The following is a 19,069-nucleotide window of genomic DNA, read 5'->3' as shown; positions in this document are numbered from 1 at the left end:
TAGTGGCTCCAGATGTTGGATTTAGCACACTAGAACTTCAAAGCAGCTAACAAAATTAGGTTCAAAGAATTAAAGAAGCTATCTTTGTAAAACATTAAGGGAAATATAATAAAAATGGTTCAGTCAACAGGTAATTTCAGTAGTGAAGTAGAAGTAGCACAGAAAAAAGCAACAAGAAATTTTAGAGTTGAAATGAATAATGAACAAAATGAAGTATTTAGTAAATAGGCTCAACTGGGACAACTTCAAGTTTAAAAACATATGTGTAAGAGGAGTTGCAGAGGAGAGAGAAAAAATAAATAGAAATAATATTTGGGGAAATAAAAATTGAAAACTTCTTAAATTTTATTTTAAAATACTATTAATCTAGCAAATTTATAAGCTTAGTTAATGCCAAGAGCTATGAACATACAGATCTACACCTAGACACATCAGAGTAAAAATGCCAGAAGTCAGACAAACTGTCTCAAAAACAGTAAAAAAAAAAAAAATTCATCACATGCAGGGAACACAATACAATTAGTAACTGACTTCTCACCAGTAATAGCATTCGGAAAGCAATGGAATGACATATTTAAGGTACAGACTCTCCTCGACTTACCATGATGGGGGTTGAGGGTGGGTAAATTCGATAAACCTATAGTAACTTGAAAATACTTTAAGTCAACAACACATTTAGTACATCTTTTTTTAAGATTTATTTATTTATTTGAAAGGCAATGTGAGAAAGAGAGAGAGAGAGAGACAAAGAGACAAAGAGACAGAGAGATCTTCCATTTGCTGGTTCATTCTCCAAATGGTTGCAACAACCCAGGCCACAGCCATGAGCCCGGAACTTCTTCGAGGTGTTCCTTGTAGGTGGCCCAGTACTTGGGCCATCTTTCACTGCTTTCCCAGGTGCATTAGCAGGGAATTGGATGGGAAGTAGAGCATCTAGGTCTTGAACCAGCACCCATATGGGATGCCAGCAATGCAGATACAGCTTTACCTATTTCTGCCTTTCAAGCAGATGAAAACAAACATGTTTAAAGTTTTATTGTCAGAGGAGTTGCAGTGGAATAACCAAAAATCCATAAGAAGTACCAAAGAGAAACTGAAGAACAAACTCCCATTAAATACATAAAACAACCAGCAAAGTGGAAGACTTAAATCCAACTATATAAATAATTGTATTAAATGTAATGGGCTAAATATTTGAATCAAAAGAGATTGTAAGATGGATAAAAAATTAGATCCAGGGGCTGGCGCTGTGGCATAGTAGGTCAAACCGCTGCCTGCCAGCATCTCATAAGGAGCTGGTTCAAGACCCGGCTGTTCCACTTTCAACCCAGCTCTTTGCTAGTGCTCTAGGAAAGCAGCAGAAGATGGCACAAGTGCTTGGGCCCCTCTTCCTGAATGGTAGACCTGGACGGAGTTCCTGGCTTCTGGCTGTGGCCTGGCGTAGCCTGGCCCTTGCAGCCATTTGGGGAGTGAACCAAAAGATGGAAGATCTCTCTGTTTCTCCCTCTCACTAACTGTGACTTTCAAATAAATAATAAAACCTTAAAAAAAAAAAAAAAGTCAGATCTAATGAAATCTTGTCTGTAAGAAACACATTTAAATTCAAATACATAAATAGGCTGAAAGAAAAATATGAAAACAATCAGAGTTGGAATAACTATATTATCAAATAAATTAGATGGTAAGGCCATGGTCAAAGTGAAAGTTCTCTCCTCCCTTCAGAGAAAGGTACCTCCTTCTTTGATGACCCATTCTTTCCACTGGGATCTCACTCGTGGAGATCCTTCATTTAGGTTTTTATTTTCCCCCAGAGTGTCTTGGCTTTCCATGCCTGAAATAGTCTCATGGGCATTTCAGCCGGATCCACATGCCTTAAGGGCTGATTCTGAGGCCAGAGTGCTGTTTAGGACATTTGCCATTCTATGGGTCTGCTGTGTATCTCACTTCCCATGTTGGATCATTCTCTCCCTTTTTGATTCTATCAGCTAGTATTTGCAGACACTGTTCTTGTTTATGTGATCCCTTTGGTTCTTAGTCCTATCATTACCATCAATTGTGAACAGAAATTGATCACTGGGACTAGTGAGATGGCATTGGTACATGCCACCTGAGTCAGTGAACTCAGGGGGCTTCCATAGCCTTGGAAGCTCATGACAAGAGCCTAGGGTGATTACTGATGCCACAAACAAGAGTGTCAATTTGTTAAGTCAACAACAGGAGTCACTGTGCACTTACTCCTCATGTAGGATCTTTGTCCTTAGTGTGCTGTACATTGAGATTTAATGCTATAATGAGTACTCAAACAGTATATTTCACTTTGTGTTTCTATGGGGGTGCAAACTGTTGAAATCTTTACTTAATGTATACTAAACTGATCTTCTGTAAAAAAAAAAAAAAAAAGAAAGAAAGAAATTATCAATTCCCAACTTGACTCTCACTGGGATTAAACATGACAATAGGTCTGATCTGATTTCATCATCATTTAAAAAATCATCTATTATTTTTCACTTTATGTTTCTGTGTGGGAGCAAACTGTTGAAATCCTTACTTAATGTATACTAAACTGATCTTCTGTATATTAAGAGAATTGAAAATGAATCTTGATGTGAATGGAAGGGGAGTGGGAAAGGGGAGGGTTGCGGGTGGGAGGGACGGTATGGGGGGGAAGCCATTGTAATCCATAAGCTGTACTTTGGAAATTTATATTCATTAAATAAAAGTTAAAAATAAATAAATAAATAAATAATTTAGATGGTAAGACAATACAATATTACTAAAGACAAAGAGTAAGATTTCATCATGATAAAAAGGGCAATACATCAAGAAGATACAAAAATAAATCTATACATACTTTGACATAAATAAAAATAAAAGAAGCAAATATACAAATTTCAGGGTAGTCTCACTAGATCTAATTCCCTAAGTGTTTTTGGAAAACAAGTTCAGGTTGACTACAGGGATTAAATTCATACATTTTTGAAATAATTATAGAAGCCAGCGCTGTGGCACAGCAGGTTAAAGTCCTGGTCTGCAGCACTGGCATCCCATATGGCCATCGGTTCTAGTCCCAGCTGCTCCTCTTCCAATCCAGCTCTCTGATGTGGCCTAGGAAAGCAGTGGAAGATGTCCCAAGTCCTTGGGCCCCTGCACCCACAAGGGAGACCTGGAAGAAGCTCCTGGCTCCTGGCTTTGGATCAGCAAGGCTCTGGCCATTGTGGCCATCTGGGGAGTGAACCAGTAGATGGAAGACGTCTCTCTCTCTGCCTCTCCTTCTCTCTGTATAACTGAATTTCAAGTAAATAAAATAAATCTTTAAAAAAAGAAATAATTGTAGATTCATGGGAAGTTACAAAAATAATCCAAACAGGTTCCAGATATCCTTTGTTTAGTTTACCCCATAACTATAACACAACAACTATAATACAAAACCGAAGCCAAAACGTGACATTAGCATAATATATGTGTAATTCTATGTCATTTTTGAAAAAATATTAATTTCATTTGAAAGACAGCGGGGTAGAGAGGAAGATCTTCTATCCTCCTGTTCACTGACCAAATGACCACAATATATGGGGTTGGGCCAGGCTAAAATGAGGAACGGGAACTTCATCCAAGTCTCCCGTGTGGGTGGCAGGAATTCAGTACTCAAGACATCATCTGTTGCTTTCCAGGTGCATTAGCAGGGAGCTGAATCTGAAGCAGAGTAGCAAGGCTCTGACCAGTACTCTGCTATGGGACGTGGGCATCCCAAGCAGTGGCCCAACCTGCTGGACCTCAACATCCTCCTTTATTCTATGCCATTTTATCATGAGCACAATTGTGTAACCATTGCCATTATCAAAATGCAGAACTACTCCATCATTATAAACATCTCTCCATGCTACCCCTTTAAAGTCATATCCATGGCCTTTCTCCCACCATCCCTAACCTCTTGCTTTCAATAATCTGTTTTCCAACACTTTCATTACATAACTTCAAGAGCAGCATTATGTGAATAAAACTATATAGTATGTGAACTTTTGAGACTAGATTTCTTTGACTCAGCATAAATCTTTCCAAGTTTTTGTGTGTACCAACAGTTTGGTATTTGGTATCCCACTCTTGGCACCAATTTTCTATCTTAGTCCATTTTCTGCTCCTATAAGGGAATACATCAGAGTAATTCATTTGGCATATAATTCTGGAGGCTAGAAAATCGGAGCACAGGGCCACCACCTGGCAAATTCATCTTTTTTATTAGGAGCCCACTCATGTGATAACTAATCCACTCCCACAACCCCAGCATTAATTCTAAGAACATAATCTAATTACTTATTTTTTAAAAATTCATTTATTTTAATATTATTTTAAAGGCAGAGAGACAGAGAAAGAAACATAGAGAACTTCTATCTGCTGGTTCACTTCCCAAAATGCCCACAACAACAAAGGCTGGACTAGTTCAAGGCCAGGAGCCAGGAATTCTGCCAGAGTCTTCCACATAACTGCAGGGACTCAGTTATTTGAGTCATCACTTGCAGCCTCTCAGGGTACACATTAGCAGGAAGCTGGATCGACAGCAGAGTAGCCAGGACTCAAACAAGGCACTCCAATGTGTCATAAGCAGTTGGCTTAACAGCTATACCAAACATCCTCACCCTAATTACCTCTTAAAGGTCCTACCTCTCAACATGGTTACAATCATTTTGGAAGGAGCATTCAATCATACCAGGATGCTATAACAAAATACTATAGATGGGGTGGCTTAAACAACAGATTTTGCTTTCTTTCTCACAGTTCTGGAGGATAGGAAGTCTAAGATCAAGGTGCTCGCATATTAAGTGATTAGAGAAGGCCCTCTTGCTTGGGTCCCAACTTCTCACAAAGCAGAGAGAGAATAATAACAGCATGCCCTTTGGCATTTCTTACTATTATTAGGATACCAATCTGGTTGTAAAGATGCCACCCTTACAAGCTCATATAAGCCTTTTCACTCCCAAAAGGCCTCATATTCAAATACCATCACTTTGGGGTGATGGACTTCAACAGTTTAATTTTGGTGTGGTATCACAAATGTTACATTCATAACAAGTACCTTTTACTGCTGCTTATCCAAAAGGAGAGAGAAGAATTTAAATCAAGACTTCTTAAGAGCTACTAAAACCTAACAATTAATTTATAGTTTCAATCTTATTTGTTCTCCCTATGCCACATTTAAAAATTATCTCTTCATTGTGTTTGGCTGAATTTAAACACAACTGGAGGAATTCCAAGATGGTGGAAGATGGACAGAGTGTATGGCTCTAGTCCAGGGGAACGTAGTTTTTTAAAAAAAGTTTACAGAATGCCATCTCAGGGAAGATTAGGGAGAAAACCACAGTGGAAAGTCCATAGAAGTTACAGGGATACTGTGGATATACATGGAGGGTGTGGACACAAAGCATAAACATGGACACAATACAGGAACACTGCAGCCAAGAACCTCAGCACCATCTTTGGAAGGTGAGGTGAGACCAGACTGCAACAGCCCAAGCCACGGGTGATAAAGCTGCAGGGAGAGCCTAGTATGAGTCTGTCCTGAAGCCCTGTTGGGACAGTGTACCTACCAACCTAGAGGAAAAAAGGAGAACATTTCTCTCTCCTCAACTCCCTGACAAGGACTCCTTGTGACTAGCTGAGAGAAAGCTGGAGACATTTTGGACATACATCATAGCTGTATCATTTTGTGTCCACACACCCAGCTACTAGAACTACTCATCCTGCAGATGCAGAATACACATCCTTCTCACTAATGCATGGAACTTTCTCTAGGATAGACCATGTGCTAGGCAATAAAGCAAGTCTCAGCAAATTCAAAAAAATGAATCATACCATGCATTTTCTCTGACCACAATGGAATGAAGCTGGAAATTAACAACTTAAGAATCACTAGAACATATGAAAACACATGAATACTGAAAAACATGATCCTGAATGAACAGGGGGTCAGAAAATAAATCAAAAGAGAAATAAAAAAATTCTAGAAATGAATGAAGATGACAATAAAACATATCAAAACTTATGGAAGGGGCTGGTTCTATGGCATAGTGGGTTAAAGCCCCAACCTACAGTACCAGCATCCCATATGGGCACCAATTCAAGACCCAGCTGCTCAACTTCTGACCCAGCTCCCTGCTAATGTGCCTGGGAAATGAGCAGAGGATGACACAAGTCCTTGGGCCCCTGTACCCTCATGGAAGACCCAGAAGAAGCTCCTGGCTCTGGCATCGGAAAGGCTCAGTTCTGGTTGTTCCTGCCATTTGGTCAGTGAACCAGCTGATAGAAAACCTCTCACGCAGAAATCAACAAACAACAAATGTTGGCAAGGATGTGGGGGGAAAGATATGCTAATATACTGTTGGTGGGAGTGTAAACTGGTACAACCATTCTGGAAAACAATATGGAGATAGCTCAGAAATTTAAATATAACCTACCATATGACCCAGCCATCCCACTCCTAGGAATTTACCCAAAGGAAATGAAATCAGGATTTGAGTCATCTGTACCCCTATATTTATTCTAGTTCAATTCACAATAGCTAAGATATGGAATCAACCCAGATGTCCATCAACCGAAAACTAGATAAAGAAATTATGGGGGGAGGGGTGGACTGTGGTATAGCAGATAAAGCCACTGCCTGTAGTGCTAGCATCCCATATGGGTACTAATTCAAGTTCCAGGTACTCCACTTCTGATCCAGCTCTCTGTTATGGCCAGGGAAAGCAGTAGACAATGACCCAAGTCCTTGGGCACTTGCACCTGCATAGGAGACCTCAAAGAAACTCCTGGCTCCTGGCTTTAGATCAGCCCAGCTCCAGCTATCACAGCCATTTGAGGAGTGAACCAGCAGATGGAAGACCTCTCTCTCTCTCTCTCTCTCTCTGCCTCTCTGCCTCTGCCTCTCTGTTAACTCTGCCTCTCTGTTAACTATGCCTTTCAAATAAATAAATGTTGAATGGCTTACCATAGAGATCAATGTTTCTTGTCCATAAAAAAAAAAAATTCAACCCACTGAATGTGTAAAAAATTCTATTCCAAGGAAAGATGTTCATGTAAATGCAAAAAAAAAAAATTCACCTTGGGTTTCATCTGCTGGTATTGCAAGAAATTTTATCCTAGAAATGTTCTTGGCCGGTGCCACGGCTCAATAAGCTAATCCTCCACCTGTGCGCTGGCACACCGGGTTCTAGTCCTGGTCGGGGCACCGGATTCTGTCCCAGTTGCCCCTCTTCCAGGCCAGCTCTCTACTGTGGCCCGGGAGTGCAGTGGAGGATGGCCCAAGTCCTTGGGTCCTGCACCCCATGGAAGACCAGGAGAAGCACCTGGCTCCTGCCTTCGGATCAGCGTGGTGCACCGGCTGCAGCGCACCAGCCACAACGGCCATTGGAGGGTGAACCAATGGCAAAAATAAGACCTTTCTCTCTGTCTCTCTCTCTCACTATTCACTCTGCCTGTCAAAAAAAAAAAATTGTTCAGAGCCTCCTGAGTCTTCAGAAATTTCTGAAATCTCATCTATTCCATGAAGGCTTTTTTGCACACAAATTCATTCATATCTTAGCCATATATAATTGAAAAATATTACAGGGAATATTTTTCATTCTGTTGCATTGACTAAAAATGCATCAAATCTCAAATAAGAAATACATTTTCTCAATGACTTCCTCTTCTAAACTTTGTTCATTTACTTCGAGTTTTTTGAAACATCTAGTCTATTTTGTCTCCTGATAATCTGTCCACATAAATAAATTTTCCTCTTGGCCTATATACTCCTAAAATGTCAATCAGAGCACCAAGGGAGACTGATGTTGACTATCTATATTTTACCTATTTTTGAAGTCTAGTTCTACCCTTACATATCTTTCTCCAATGACTCATACATTATCATTATTATTTCTGAACACCTATGTACAGTTTCTATCATTTGAATGATTCACTCTGGTTACTAAGTGTGTCTGATTGTGAAAACACCAGAAAAGAAATCCAGGCTCTGTGAGGCAAGTAAGCTTGTCAATGGGGCATAAGAAATTTGCCTGGCTCAGACTATAAATGAATGAGTGACTAAGAATGTAAGAGAAATGAGGTGAAGTCATTTGGGTTAAAGTCATTCAGTGTTTTTTGAAGAAAGAAATGATTACATGTTAGTGTTTGACCCTCAAGTTATGAGGGGGCTTCAAAAAATCTGTGTAAAATGGATTTAAAATTTAAGTTTAGGTGGTGTCCCAAGATGGCTTTATAGCAACAGGATGACCCAACTCATGAGGGGCAAAATAGTTAAAAGGGGGAGAAGATACACTCTGGAGATAGAGCCATGGGAAATTTGTGACAGGAAGCCCAGGTGAGCCACAGAAAGAGACTTGGCAGGCCCATGCTGAAAGAACAAATAAGAAAGGGAAACAGCGTAGGACCAGACTGGGGAGGTTGTATCAGCCCCCAGTGGACCAGGTGAGGCAGAAAATCACAGGTCCATGGAGCTGCAAGTAGCAGTGGGAGGGAGAACTTGGCAAATCACTTTTGAAGTTCCATGTAGGAAAAAAGAGAAGGTATAGAGGAATGAAAGGAGAGGTCAGCTACCCCCCCCCCCGCTTGCCCCACCTGGACTAGGAGAAGCATTTTGTTTATTTACATTTTCAAATATAAGCAGGGGATTTCTGCCTTTGCCTCCCATGTACATGCCCATCAATAGTGGAGGCCACTTCACCACACCCCCTCCATCCAGGAACCAGGACCACAACATTTCTGAATAATTTCTTCCCCACCACCCAAGCTGCACAACAATGATAAGTCCTAAATATCAAAACACTCGAGCCTGTACCATCCATCAGTGAGAGGTGAGCAGGGTTCCAGTAGGCAGGGCTCCATTCTTCCACTTGCAATGCACAGACCCATAGCAGCTCATAACAGAGAAACCTCACCACAAGAAAATCTCCACAGATTAGAGGTGCAGTTCATTAAGCAGGACAATATAACCCTGAACACACCAGAGACTAACACTGAGGTGTCCCACAACTCTGAGCAAGAGGGCAGTTCACAATAGAACTCCTCTAATGAAAAAATGAATGGAAAACTACAAACCCTCATGGGGGCCTTGGACATCTCCTCTACCCTGGAATACTGAACAGAGCACCCAGGTCACATCTAGCACACAGCTCTTGAACTCACTGAAATTTCCCACTAAATCACAAAGACACAATGATTTCCCCCTAAATCACAAAGACACAAATTAAAGAGAAAAGCAACCACACACACACAAAAAAAAAAAGAAAAAAATACACAAATGACAAAATAAGAATAAGAAAGATACTATAAGACCCCAAAGGAACACTACAATTTTTCAATAATAGAAGGTGAAGATGAAGAGATTGAGGATATGCCAGAAATAGAATTCAGAAAATTAATTGTCAGATTACTTAGAAGCAATCAGAAGCAATTTCATGATCTAAAGTAAAAAAATCTCCCAAGAAATTGAGATATTACAGTCAGAATGAAATATTAGAAATGAAGAATTCAATAGATCAAATAAAAAATGAAGTGGAAAGCCTTAACAACAGAATAGGTGAGACAGAAGAAAGAATATCAGAATTAGAAGATGAATTTCTGGAAATATTACAGTCAGACCAAAAGAAAGATGAAAAAATTAGAACACTAAAAAACACTATTGGAGAGCTACAAGATACTATCAAATGACCCAATGGAGGAATTCCAGAAGGCATGGAAAGACAGAAAGGATAGAAGTCCTTCTTAATGAAAAATTTTAAAAAAACTTACACAATCTGGAGAAAGAAAAAGACATCCAAGTACAGGAAGTACACAGAACTCCCAGTAGACTTGACCAGAAAAGATCTTTACCATGACACATTGTAGTAATACTCTCCACAGTAAAACATAAAGAAACGATTTTAAAATGTGCACAAGGGAAATGCCAAATCACATTCAGAGGAACCCGAATTGGGCTTAATGCTGACACTCATCAAAAACCCTATAAGCAAGGAGAGAATGTCAAGATAATTCCAAGTCTTAAGATAAAGAAGCTGTCAACCCAAAATACTGTACTTTGCAAACCTCTCATTTATGAATGGAGGAGAAATAAAGATCTTCCATACAACCAGAAATTGAAAAAATTTTTAACTACCCACCCAGCCCTACAAAAGATGCTCAAGGATGTGCTACACGCAGAAATACAGAAACAGGAACATCACTACGAAAGATGATGAATGCAAAAAAATGACCCAGTGAAAGTACAAAGGAAACCCAAAGTTAAAAATTAGGACTGTGAATGGAAATATGTCAGAGCAAAGTTGTTATTTAACAATACACAGACTGACTGAATGGATTAAGAAACAAAATCCATCTAATTGCTGCCTACAAGAAACACAACTTGAGGCTGACACTGTGACACAGCAGGTTAACACCCTGGCATGAAGTGCCAGCATCCCATATGGGCTCCAGTTCAAGAGCTAGCTGCTTCACTTACGATCCAGCTCTCTGCTATGACCTGGGAAAGCAGTAAAAGATGGCCCAAGTCCTTGGGCCCCTATACCCATGTGGGAGACCCAGAAGAAGCTCCTTGCTCCTGGCTTCAGATCGGTGGAGCTCTGGCCATTGCAGCCAACTGGGGAGTGAACCAATGGATGGAAGACCTCTCCCTCTCCCTCTCCCTCTCCCTCTCCCCCTCCCCCTCCCCCTCCCTCTCCCTATCTTTCTCCCTATCTCTCTCTCTGTGCCTCTCCTTTCTCTGTGTAACTCTTTCAAATAAATAAATCTTTAAAAAAATGTTTATAAAAAAAGAAACATAACTTAACAATAAAGATGCACACAGACTGAAAGGATAGAAAAAGATAATCCATGCTCACAGAAACCAAAAAGGAGCTGGTGTAGCCATCTTAATATCAGACAATAGACTTTAACACAAAAACTATTAAAAGAGACAAAGAAGGACACTATATAATGATTAAAGGATCGATTCAACAGGAAGATGTGACTATAATAAATGTGTATGTACTTAATTACATGGGATCTGGATATCTAAAAGAAATGTCAATGGATTTAAAGGAAGATACAGACTCAAATAAAATAATAACGGAGGTCTTCAATCCTGACTTTCAGCAGTAGACAGATCAATCAGACAGAAAATCAATAAGGAAGCAACAGTTAATCAACACTATAGACCAAATGAACCTAACAGTTATCTACAGAGCATTCCACCCTTTAGCCACAAAATACACATTCTCTTACCCATGCATGGAACTTTTTCTAGGATTGACCACACGCTAGCCGTAAAGCAAGTCTCACCAAATTCAAAAAAAATCAAAATGTTACCATGTATCTTCTTGGAAAGCAATGCTATGAAGCTAGAAATCAACAACTCAGGAATCTCTAGAACACATGCAAACATATGGAGACTGAACAACATGCCCCTAAATGAACAGTTGGTCATAGAAGAAATCAAGAGAAATCAAAAAATTTCTAGAAACAAATTAATATGACAATATATCAAAACTTAAGAGATACAGCAAAAGCAGTGTTAAGAGGAAAGTTCATAGCAATTGGAGCCTACATCAAGAAACTGGAAAGGCACAAATAAATGAGCTATCAATGCATCTCAAGGATCTAGAAAAAAAACAACAGCAAACTAAACCAAAAACTAGTAGGAGAAAAGAAATAATTAAAATCAGAGAAGAATCAACAAAATTGACAACAAAAAAAGCAATACAAAAGATCAGCAAAAGGAAGAGCTAGTTTTTTGAAAAAAATAAACAAAATTCACATACCATTGGCCCAACTAACCAAAAAAAGGAGAGAAGACCCAAATCAATAATTAGAGATGAAAAAGGAAATGTAACAACAGACAACTCAGAAATAAAAAGAAGCATCAGAAATTACTACAAAGAGCTGTATGCCAACAAACTTGGAAACCTAGAAAAAAATGGATAGAATCCTGGACACATACAACCTACCTAAATTGATCCATGAAGAAACAGAAAACCAAAACAGAGCCATTACCAAGATAGACATTGAATCAGTAATAAAGATCCTCCCAAAAAAAGAAAAGCCCAGGGTTAGATAGCTTCACTGCTGAATTCTACCAGCTATTTAAAGAACTCCACTTCCTCTCAAGTTATTCAAAACAATTGAAAGGGAGGAAATCCTCCCAAATTCTTTCTATGAAGCCAGCATCACCTGAATTCCTAAACCTGGAAAAGCCTCAACAGAAAAAGAGAACCACAGGCCAATTTCCATGATGAATATAGATTCAACAATCCTCAACAAAATTCTGACAAATCAAATCTAACAACACATCAGAAAAATCATTCACCTGGACCAAGTAGGATTTATCCCTGGTATTCAGGGTTTAATCAACATTTACAAATGAATCAATGTGATACATCACATTAATAAACTGAATTAAAAAATCCATATGATTATTTCAATAGATACAGAGAAAGTACTTGATAAAATACAACACTTTTTGATGATGAAAACTCTAAGAAAACTGGGTATAGAAGGAACATTCCTCAACACAATCAAGGATATTTATGACACAACCACAGCCAATGTTCTATTGAATGGAGAAAGTTGGAAGCATTCCCACTGAGATCTGGAACCAGACAAGATGCCAACTCTCACCATTGCTATTCAATATAGTTGGAAGCTTTAACCAGAGACAATAGACAAGAACAAAATATCAAAGGGATTCATAGTGGGAAAGAGGAAATCAAACAATCACTATTTGCAGATGACATGATTCTATATATAGGGGATCCAAATGACTCCACCAAGACTATTGGAACTCACAGAAGAGTTTGGTAAACTAGCAGGATATAAAATCAATACACAAAAAACTACAGCCTCTGTATACACAGATAATGCCATGGCTGAGAAAGAACTTCTAAGATCAATCCCATTCACAATAGCTACAAAAAAATCAAATACCTTGTAATAAATTTAACAAAGTATGTGAAAGATCTCTACAATAAGAATTATAACACATTAAAGAAAGAAATAGAAGATACAAAAAATGAAAAAAAAATCCATGTTCATGGATTGTAAGAATCAATATCATCAAAGTGTTCATTCTTCTGAAAGCAATTTACAGATTCAATGTGATGGCAATCAAAATACCAAAGACATTATTCCCAGATCTAGAAAAATTGATGCTGAAATTCATAGGGAGGCACAAGAGACCTCAATGGCTAAAGTAAACTTATGCAACAAAAACAAATCTGGAGGCATCACAATACCAGATTTCAAGACATATGACAAGGCAGTAATAATCAAAACAGCCTGGTACTGGTACAAAAACAGATGGATAGACCAAAGGAACAGAATAGAAACACAAGAAATCAATCCAAGCATCTAGAAGCAAATTATATTCGACCAAGTAACTAAAACCAGTCCCTGAAGCAAGGACAATCTCTTCAACAAATGGTTCTAGGAAAACTGGATTTCTATATAGAGAAGTATGAAGCAGGACCCCTACCTTACACAAATATCTATTCAAACTGGATTAAAGACCTAAAGCTATAATCTGATACCATCAAATTATTAGAGAACACTGGGGAAACCCTGGGAGACATTGGCACAGGAAAAGAATTTTTGGAAAACACCCCAGAGGCATAGGCAGTGAAAACCAAAATTCACAAATGGGATTACATCAAATTGAGAAGTTTCTAACTGAACAAGAAACACTCAGGAAAGTGAAGAGGCAACTGACAGAATGGAAAAAATTATTTGCAAACTATGCAACTGATAAATGATTAATAACCAGAATATATACAGAGATCAAGAAACTCCACATCAACAAAACAAACAACCAAGTTAAGAAATGGACAAAGGTCCTAAACAGACATTTTACAAAACAGGAAATCCAAATGGCCAACAGACACAGGAAAAATGTTCAGGATCACTAGCCATCAGGGAAATGCAAATCAAAACCACAATGAGGTTTCATCTCACCCCAGGTAGAATGGCTTTCATACAGAAATCAACGAACAACAAATGCTGGCGAGGAAGAAGGTACCCTAATCCACTGCAGGAAGTAATGTAAGATGGTAAAACCACTATGGAAACAGTTTTGAGATACCTCAGAAATCTGAATATGGATCTACCATATCACCTGTCCATCCCACTCCTGGGAATTTACTCAAGGGAAATGAAATCAGCAAATGAAAGAGTTATCTGCATCCACATGTTTATTTCGGCTTAATTCACAATAGCTAAAACATGGAATCAACCTAAAAACCCATCAACTGAAGACTGGGTAAAGAAATTATGGGCTATGTATATTATGGAATACTACACAGTAGTAAAGAAAAATGAAATCCAGTCATTTGCAACAAAATGGATTAATCTGGAAAACATTATATTTATTGAAATAAGTCAGTCCCAAAGGGACAAATACCATATGTTCTCCCTGAATTGTGATAAATAACAAAGCACCTAAAAGGAAATCTGTAGAAGTGAAGTTGACACTATGAGAAGCAATGACTTGAACAGCCCTTGTCTTGACTGTTGAGGAATAGGATTTGTTTTCTCTTCTTCATACTATTTGTTGAACTCTTTACTTAACATAGAGTAAATCATACATGTATAAAGCCAATTGAAAATAGATCTCAGTAAAAAAAAATAAGAGTGGTAATAAGAGAGGGAAGAGGAAGTTCATTATTGTAAAGCTATATAGTTCTGCATGCGTTCCTACAGAATTACTTCTAAGGGTACAGTTTAAAAATTTGCCATATGACCCCAAATCCCATTAAGCTGAGTGGTAAAAAATGCTATCTTAAGTGTTAAAGTGATCATATAGACAAGATTGAGTGTTAAAGGGATCATATAAATAAGATCAAGTGTATGTTAATAATAATAGATAGAATTAAAAAGTAGAGAATGTTCCAACATGGGAAGCAGTCCACACAGAAGAATCATAGAATGACATTCACTCTAAATAGTGCTCTGACTGTAGAATCAGCCCTTAAAACATTCTAATCTGTCTGAAAAGCCCACAAGAGCATTTATGTATAGAAAGCTAAGACACTGGCAAAAATATGTCCTGCATCAAGGATCTCTGTAAGTGAGACTCCAGTGGAATTAAGTGGCCATCAAAGGATGTACTTTTCTCTGAAGGGAGGAGAGAACTTCCACTTTGCTTATGGCCTTGTCTAAATACTGACGAGACTGTGGATTCAAAAGGTTTCCATAGCCTTGGCAACTCATGTTAAGAGCCTCCCATGATCACTGATGTCATACAAAAAGGTATTAACTGTTAAATTAACAACAGGAGTCACTGTGCACTTACTCCCCATGCAGGACCTCTGTCCTCAGTGAATTGTATTATGAGAATTAACTGTAAAACTTGTTCTCAAATAATTTTGTTTGTGTGTGTGCTTGTGTGCAAATTGTTGAAATCTTTATTTAGTATAGAGTTGGCCTTCTGTGTATAAAGTTAACTGAAAATGAATCTTACTGGAGAATGGGACTGGGAATGGGAGAGGGAGGAAGAGATGGGGTGCAAGTGGGGGCAGGAGGGTGGGTATAGAGGAAAGAATCACTATATTCCTAAAGTTGTACTTAGGCAATTTGTACTCCTTAAATAAAAGGTTTCCTTGGGAAAAAAGGTAAGTTTAGGGGAGGCAGGCATTTAGCCTAGCAATTAAGATGCCAGCATAATGCCCACAACCCAAATCAGTGTACCTAGGTTCAACATCTAGCTCTGACTCTCGATTCCAGCTTCCCGCTGGTACAGAACCTTTGAGATAGTATTTATGGTTCAAGTAACTGGGTTCCTGCTCTCCATGGGGAAAACCTGGATTGAGTTCACTCCTGGCTCTGGGCTTTGGCCTAGCCCAGACTACACTGTTATGTGCATTTCAGCAGTGTATGAGTGGATGGTAACTCTTTGCCTCTCAAGTTTTATACGAATAAGTATATTCTGGTGCAAAAAAAATTGAAATCCATTCACAGATTTCTAATAATACACATTTTTTGCAAACTTTGTGAAAAACCCTTGTATTCACAATATAGTCTTCAAGGATCAATTCTTAGTTCTTTGTTTGTTTGTTTGTTTGACAGACAGAGTTAGACAGAGAGACAGAGAGAAAGGTCTTCCTTTCGTTGGTTCACTCCCCAAATGGCCACCACGGCCGGTGATGTGCCAATCCAAAGCCAGGAGCCAGGTGCTTACTCCTTGTCTCCCCTGCGGGTGCAGGGCCCAAGCACTTGGGCCATCCTCCACTGCTTTCCCAGGCCACAGCAGAGTGCTGGACTGGAAGAGGAGCAACCGGGACTAGAACCAGCACCCATATGGGATGCCGGCGCTGCAGGCGGAGGATTAACCAAGTGAGCCACGGCGCCAGCCCAATTCTGAGGTCTTAAGATGAAGAATGGGCTGTAATAAATATCTTAAAAATGAACTAATTATAACATCTATTTGATAAGCAATATTGAGGAGAGATGGAACTGATTTGCAGAGAAGGGTAAAAAAGAAAAACATTCTCTGTACACCAGTAACAATATAGTCAAGATTCTCATTTAGAGACAACCAAAGATAAGCAAACAGACATTGACAAGTTCTGGGTGCTGTCCTCACAGGAAGGTCAGCTTTGTAGGAGTCTTCAGTGATATGACCTTGTATGTGCTCAACAAGATGTAGCAAAAACTCCAGCATGGTGTTGAGATGGAGCTACAAGAGGGAGCATGTATGAGAAGTCCATCAGCAGTCTGTAGAGTTAGGAAGGGCTTTAGAGGGATTAAAACATTTTCACTCTGGCTGGCGCTGTGGCACAGCGGGTTAAAGCCTTGGCCTGAAGCACAGGCATCCCATATGAGCACCGGTTCTAGTCCCAGCTTCTCCTCTTCTGATCCAGCTCTCTGCTATGGCCTGGGAAAGCAGTAGAAAATGGCCCAAGTCCCTGGGCCCCTACACCTGCGTGGGAAACCGGAAAGAAACTCCTGGCTCCAGGCTTCGGATCAGTGCAGCTCTGGCCATTGCAGCCATCTGAGAGTGAACCAGCAGACGGAAGACCTCTCTCTCTATCTCTACCTCTCTCTGTAACTCTGTCTTTCAAATAAATAAAATAAATCTTTAAAAAAAAAATAGAAAAAAAAAACTTTTTCAATGACACAACCATGCAGGATACTTTTGTCTACCAATGCTACTACCTTCTTGGTCAGGTTGGGTAGCATATTTATTGTTCTTTATTTTTAAAAAAATATTTTTTGAAAGACAGTTACAGAGAGAGAAAAATGTGGGGGGAGAGGGAGGGAGAGGGAGAGGGAGAGGGAGAGGGAGAGGAAGAGGGAGAGGGAGAGGGATCTTCCAGCTGATGGTTTACTCCCCAAATGGCCGCAGTGAATGATACTGGGCCAGCTGAAGCCAGGTTCCAGGAGCTTCATCTTGGTCTTCCACATGAGTGGCAGGAGTCCAAGCACTCAAACCATCTTTCATTGCTTTTCCCAGCCCACCATCAGGGAGCTGGATCAGAAATGGAGCTGCCAGGAGAGGAACAAGTGCCTATATGGGATATCAGCATCACAAGCAGTAGCTTTACCTGCTATACCACAATAGGACCCTGTCCTTTGTTTTTATCTAAATATATTTAGGAGTATTCTTTAATTGCAAATCCCCTGAGAGTGTGTGCTCTACTGTACAGGCTTTTCTGTCCCCCATTCTACACAGTGCTAAGGTGCACACCCTCATGATTGTCTAAATTGAATTAAGAAATGCTCCCTTATTATGATAGTGAGAATGACTGAGTTCTTACTGCTTATCTAGTTCAAATGTGAGATTTCACTGCTCTTGTTTTCACATGTACAGGATGTGTAAAATTTGTGAGAAAATAAGCAACTGGCAAAAAATTAATAGAGCAAGCAAAGCTGGGGGGAATTAGTTGGGCATCTTATGTAAAGCCTGTATTTTGGCTGATGTTCAACTCCATTTACTTTTTTTTTTCTCTTATTCATCCAGGACTTAAATATGTGTTCTCCCTTTTTAGGAGTAAGAAACCAGGAACAAGCAGAGGGATTGTTTGAGTCACAACAAATATCTTTTCCAAAGAAGATTATCTATGTCACATACAAATTAGATTTGAAATGAAAAGTGAACAGGAAGGATTAAAATTCTGTTTTGAAACAGGGAAAAGAAAGGATGAATTAAATAATGTGGAATACAATAATTAAGTACTGAATCTGTAAACTCCAACCAATCTTACCTGCATTTCATTCTTGACACCACAAATTGAATATATTGATGCCTGAGTGAGAATGGGAGATGTTAGACACAATATTTTTAAAAAATTTATGATGCAGAAGAAAATGCGATGTCTCATGAAAGGTGGATTTAATCCTAATTGATTTGGAAGCTACAACAGGAATGGACTAGGACACTTTAAATCAGGGTTGACAAATGACAGTCCACAGGCCAAGTCTGGCCTACCACTTATTTTTTGTACAGTACAAAAACTTAAGGATCACTTTTATAATTTTTCAATGGCTGGAAAAAATCAAAGGAAGAATAATGTTTGTGACATATGAAATCAAAACAAAAACAGGCCTGGTGTTGTGCTGTAGCAAATAAAGCTGCTGCCAGCAGTGCTGGCAACCCATTTGAGTGCCGGTTCAACACCCAGCTGCTCCACGTCTGATCTTGCTTCCTACTTATGGCCCAGGAAAGCATTGGAAGATGGCCCAAGTGCTTGGGCCCCTGCACCCATGTAAGAGACCTGGAAGAAGCTCCTGTACCCTGGCATCAGACTGGCCCAGAAACAGCTGTTGTGGCCATTTGGGGAATGAACCAGAGGATAGAAGAATCTCTCTCTTTTCTCTCTTCCACCCCTCCCTCTCTCTCTGTAAACTCTGGCTTTCAAATAAATAAATAAATCTTTTTAAAAATTCAGATTTCAATGACTATAAATAAAATTTTGTAGGAACACAATCACACTCACTGACCTCCATGGATCGATCATTTTGAGCTTTAATAGCAGAATCGAGGGGAGTGTGAAGAAGAGGCAAGAATCACCCCTCAAACCACCGAAGCCTGCATGCACCGCAACCCCATGCCCAGCAC

The sequence above is a fragment of the Oryctolagus cuniculus genome, chromosome 1 (genome assembly GCF_051225735.1).
Source record: "Oryctolagus cuniculus isolate XC-2025 breed Fujian yellow rabbit chromosome 1, ASM5122573v1, whole genome shotgun sequence".
Classification (NCBI taxonomy): Eukaryota; Metazoa; Chordata; class Mammalia; order Lagomorpha; family Leporidae; genus Oryctolagus; species Oryctolagus cuniculus.
This window is presented reverse-complemented; position numbering follows the sequence as displayed.